At 44.8% G+C, this 5,779-nt stretch overlaps 1 long non-coding RNA gene across 1 annotated transcript; it reads right to left on the bottom strand.

The window, feature by feature from the left end:
* Positions 1-1,492: 1,492 nt before the first annotated feature.
* On the bottom strand, positions 1,493-5,779 carry LOC127598393 (uncharacterized). The gene is made up of 4 exons (XR_007961911.1): positions 5,415-5,779; positions 3,697-3,878; positions 1,790-2,047; positions 1,493-1,650 (listed from the first exon to the last, which is right to left on the bottom strand). It is a non-coding gene; the product is annotated as an uncharacterized LOC127598393 (long non-coding RNA).

The following is a 5,779-nucleotide window of genomic DNA, read 5'->3' as shown; positions in this document are numbered from 1 at the left end:
TAACGTAGCAACAGATTTTCTGACCCGCTTTATCCGCATAAGGGTCATAGGAGATGCTGGAGCATATCCCAGCGGTCTTCGGGCAGTAGGCGGGGGACACCCTGAACCCGTTGCCAGCCAATCTCAGGGCACACCGAGACGAACAACCATCCGCATTCACAATCACACCCAGAGACAATTCGGAGTGTTCAATCAACCTGCCACGCATGTTTTTGGGATGTGGGATGAAACCAGAGTACCTGGAGAAAACCCACACAGGCATGGGGAGAACATGCAAACTCAACACAGGAAGGCCGGAGCCGGGATCGAACCCGCGACCTCTGCACTGTGAGGTCAACGCGCTAAGGCGAGCCTCATCCTCCATGCTGTGTGCGCTTTGCCATGTACTCCACGTCGGCGATGTCAGAACAAACATGATAAGTGGTCACGAGAGGAGACCCGGCTCAGCCTAGAGCAGGGGCGACTTAATTGGGCCTTTGTTGTGCGGCGCTGCCTGCGTCATATGCGGGGGGGACAGATTAGCGCCCACGTGGAATTGTTTGCGACCTGACTTTGGCATGCTCACATGCAGTTTGTTTTTTTTACATCACTCAGTTGACTTGAATGGACTGGCAGTGGTTTAATTTCCAGTTGATGAAAGCGCTGGGGGAGTGATCATGATGAACAACAGTGATAATTATGATTAACATGACCTTTTGCTTTTCCATTGCTGACAGGGCTATGGAGGATTTGGCCAGTGAGCTGGTAACCTTTTTAAAATGTTATTCTGTACGAGATAACAGAGGCGGTCAAATCCGTGTTTGCTGTATTGTTCCAGGCACGTGCACAGATTGTGACTTTAATGACAGAAAAACATGTGGTTGGGCAGTTTGTAAGGCCCTGAGTCAAACTTTAAGCGAGAAGCATTTTTTATTATTTTCAAAATGACTGGCCGCAAGCCGCGCGTCTTGGGGATGGAAACACAGCAGAAGACTCTTCTCAGGTTATACCTTTCGTACTTTCCTATTGGAAAAGCTTTTGTAATCATTTCCAATTCTGTTTGTGTAAATTACAGTATTGATTTTTATTTTATTTTTTGGTTCCTGAAGAAAACATTGCTTCTCGATGGTAAATGATGAATTAAAGTCTCCATGTCCTTTTAGGAAGAAATGCTTTAGGAAGAACGACTGAATGAATCAAAATGCTGTGGCCATTTGAAAGTGATCCAAACCAAGCACGACAAACAAACAACCAACATGCACAGTTCAATTATTCTAAAAAGCAATGAATCACATCAGAGCATATTTTCATCAATGAATTCTGCTTTCATGTGCGCAAGTGCATACATTATAGCCCGGATTATTAGCCCAGAATATTCACTCGATGAAAACCAGAGTGGTGATGTTCTGCCTCTGAGCTTCTCTCAAGAAGCTTTCCCCAATTGTATTGTAATTTCAATTGTAAATTTCCCCAGTGTGGGACGAATAAAGGATCTTATCTTATCTTATCAATGCCACTGTAATGGCAAATGGCAGGAAGTGACATCACTCACTCATCAGGACGTTCTCCAAATGATTTCTTTCTCATCCGCACAGTGTGAGCCAATAACCTCCTTCCGCTTCGGCGAGAAAATGAAGCCCTGTTCCTACTGCTTTGATCTCACATGTTCATCTGCATAGACGACAGAATAGATCTGCATCAATAACTGGATTGATTCGATTACACCTGCGTCAGCAACCATCAGTCACACAGAATGAGAGCTGGCAGAAATGCTCTTTAGGCTCCACAGGGAGTAGAGTTTTGACGTTACCGTGGAAGAATAAAGTGGGTTCTGGGAAGACTTTCTTCTGGGAGGATTTTGATGCATCTGTGGGAATCGTGTTGCCCCATTCATCCAGAGGATAATGTGAGAGGGCCTCGTTGCTCGTCAGCTCTGCTCTAGTGCATCCCAAACGTGTTCACCGGGGTTAAGTTGTTCCCCACCAAACTCACCCGAGGATTCCTTTACCCTTGCTTTGTGCACTGGGAGCCGCTAAGGGAAATTCCCCATATAGTTCCCACAAAATGGCTGGAATAAATGAAGAATTAAAGGGGACGTGTTGTAATGACAACGAGGCACTCTAAAGCAGTCACACACGTTGGTTGTTATGCTAGATTTGTTTTTAAGATAGTTTGTTGTTCAACCTCCTCTCTGCGATGTGCATGCACTTATGGCGGACAACGAGGCGCTCTAAGCCAGGCCAAATCCATGTAGGATGTCATGCAATGGCACTTTTCTAGCTCGGGTACTCAAACCACTTGACACGGTTTAATCATTCACCTACTAGGAGCAACCGGGGGTTCAGTATCTTGCTGAAGGACACTTCATCATGGTCGCAACGGCCAGGGATCGAAACAACAACCTCTGGGATGGGAAATGACCACTCGACCACTGAGCCATAACCCCCCCCCCCCCCCCCCCACCGCCCCAACGGAAAGATGGCAAACCAAAAGGCACTCTAAAGCGGCCATGCCGGCAAACTCCAGCATCCAAAGGGAAGATGTATTACTGGGGTGAAGGTTTAACTAGTTACCTTTTAAGACTAACTGGTCAATAGCATGGATGAGTCAAAAATCGTGTGAAGCCCCTGCGACTATCATACCAGCGCCCTTATTTTTGTCCACGGTGAGTCACATTCATCATTAACGGTGAGATTGCTTGCTCAAATGAGCCGACGCTTGAAGAAGAATGAGTCAGATTCTGATGCATTTGATCATTTGACTCGTACATAACCCGAGAGAAGCCAGCTGTGGCCTCTCCCCGATTCACTTGTGACTTTGTGATGAGTTGTTTTAATTCACTGACCCACATTCTCGTGTGTTTGCATTGAGCTGCAAGGATCGCAAAGACGTTCCAGCTCTTCAGGCGCCAAGTATGTGGCTCTTTGTTCGGCTTTGACTAATGGGGTTTCTTTCGCAACAGCTGGGTCAGATATTCAGAGACTACTAACAAAGCAGCTTGAGATCAGAAGTTTTCAGGTCATATTTCAGCCTGGTTTTACAGGTGAATTAAAATCTTAAGTGACATAAAAGCAAGGTACGAGCTAGCTAGCTAGTAACTATTAGCTAACTCATTCAGCTTTTAACTTTCAGTCGCTATATGTCACTTAAGCTTTTAATACGCTAGCACTATTGTTTGTGATCTTTACCTTCGCCATTCTTCCGTGGGCATTCCAGAATAACTCAACAACTTAAAAGTAGCCCTTCCATGCCACTGAAAATGCCGTCACAACATCCATCCATCCATCCATCTTCTACCGCTTATCCGGGGCCGGGTCGCGGGGGCAACAGCTTTAGCAGGGAAGCCCAGACTTCCCTCTCCCTAGCTACTTCTTCCAGCTCTCCCCGGGGGATCCCGAGGCGTTCCCAGGCCAGCTGGGTGACATAGTCTCTCCAGCGTGTCCTGGGTCTTCCTCGGGGTCTCCTCCCGGTGGGACATGCCCAGAACACCTCACCAGGGAGGCGTTCAGGAGGCATCCGAATCAGATGCCCAAGCCACCTCATCTGGCTCCTCTCGATGTGGAGGAGAAGCGGCTCGACTCGGAGCCCCTCCCGGATGACCGAGCTTCTCACCTTATCTCTAAGGGAGATAAGTTTGACACAATTCTCACTTCCCTTTTATATAATATAACCATAAGCCAAAAATGAAATAGCAGACTAGCTAGCTATGTTACTCACCCTGAAATGCAAGATCTATGCGGATGTAGTTCTCCTTTCTGTTGACGATGGTCCAAGCAGGGCTCGCAGTTTTGTCTCTGGTGCAAACAGTTGGCTTCTCCACAAAATAAAGATGAACATCGGGCCACGTTGTAATCTCTTCCTCCCACTCTGTAATCCCATCAGGATCGCAAAGTTGCAACCTGACAACAAGCAGGAAGCATCGATCAAGCTACTGGGAGAGAATTGCAAAAAAACTGACCACATCACATTTCTGGCATAGGCAGCAAAGACTGCGGATCAGAGCAGGGTATGAAGAACTGAATAAACAAGGAAAAGACGCGCCATCCGGAATTTCAAGGCTTTGTCCCTCTATAACACAAGAGTGAAACGCAAGGCCTCTCAATTATAAGTTAATTAATGAGAACCTATTGACCACCCATGACAATGTAATTGGTAAACGGATGCAGTGAGGCTGAATTCGGCACTGAATTGTACTGTTGTACTTGAATGCCTCAGGATTTAATAAGGAAAAAAATGGGGGAAAAAAAGGTCATCACATTTTTGTCGGAGTAGAATGGCTCTGCGCGTGAGATAGTTCCAAAGCAACCACAACATTCTCCAGCGGTAGTTTAGAATCGCATCCAATTTAATTTAACAATTACTGTTTTTGCAGGTGATAACATACAAATCTATTCTCCAATTTTCTGCGTCTGATCAACAAGTGCAGTCAAATGATCGGTCTCATAAAAATACACAGTAGGTGAGTTTGTGAACACTTTGTAGCAATGCGAATATTGGCGCCCCGATATTCCTTTATGGCCATTGCGTCACTCGCATGGCTGTTCCAAATTGGACCCTGAACGCCTCACCATGAAGCAGTAATACAGAGAAAAAGCAAAGTCATGATCATAAGGATGCAACAAAATATCACTCTGAGTAGATTGTATGCAGCTAAAATGTACAAGAAAAAGTTGTGCATGCTCAACATGGTTCGGGTCAAACATTGCTTGAGTAATCGACACTAAGCAGATGCCTTTCAGTGCTCATCCTGTTATGGCAATAGTCCGTTGAGTAAACTTGCTGCGTCTCGCATTGTAGTTCATATGATCGTAAAAGTGGATGACATGCTTCGTATCTATGTAGCATCAGCCCCCAAACCACAATTTATATATCAAGCGTAACTAAGCAGCAGCTGCTGTCGTTCTCTTTCCATGAAGCAAGCGTATAATTCAATGTCTGGTTTTCTCTACATGGACCGCACACGGGCAGCAGACAAATTGAAATTCATGCTCGTAGAAAATGTGACAATTCAACCTGGATCAGATTTAGTTTTCTGGCTGGCTTATTTTACACAGGAATGTATATTTGATTGTCAAACAAAAGAAAATGAGTCATTTCGGTGGGCGTTTTGCCAAACTTCCAATTTGGGAAAAAAAAAAGAAATAATAAAAAGAACACTGTATACTTTTGATCTAGATCCCAACACTTCCCATTAAAAAGATATCGTCATTGGTCACGGTACACCTGGAACATACAAAATGCTTCTTACTCTTGAAAAAAAATATGGAAGTGGTTTTCATCTGAGACGTATGCAATGCGCGCAAGCCATTGGACATCCATTAAAATGCACATGGTGTCGAAAGTACATCGTCGCCTCCTTCTGGCGCGCGTTATTAAAAAGGGCCACATTCTTCAGAAGCGTGACACATTATAAATGCATGTGACATGACGCGTACCTTGAATTCTTAGAAAGACGGATACGTTTTAGTTGCATAACACCGGCATCCCCAGGTTTGGATTTGATTAGAGTCGACGCCAATGCCGGTACACAAGTGCATCGAACAGGAAGTGCAGAAGGAGTAATTGCAGCATTTTCGTCTGAATGTACAGCGGATCAAATAAACCCTTAGGAATGGCTCTACTACCATCGGTATTTGTCAATGTTTCCTGTTTTGTTAATTTAGTCAGGCACTTGGGTAGACAGCCCAAGGTCCTAACACAGACGATTGACCTGAATTTAAAATGACACAAAAAAAAACAAAGACATAAGTGCTTTTAAAGCTGCTATTATGAATTTATGTTGCTTTATTAAGCAATTTGA

Source organism: Hippocampus zosterae, chromosome 3 (genome assembly GCF_025434085.1).
Source record: "Hippocampus zosterae strain Florida chromosome 3, ASM2543408v3, whole genome shotgun sequence".
NCBI classification, from domain to species: Eukaryota; Metazoa; Chordata; class Actinopteri; order Syngnathiformes; family Syngnathidae; genus Hippocampus; species Hippocampus zosterae.
Note: the sequence above shows the minus strand (reverse complement) of the source record. Positions and strands in the feature narration are given on the sequence as shown.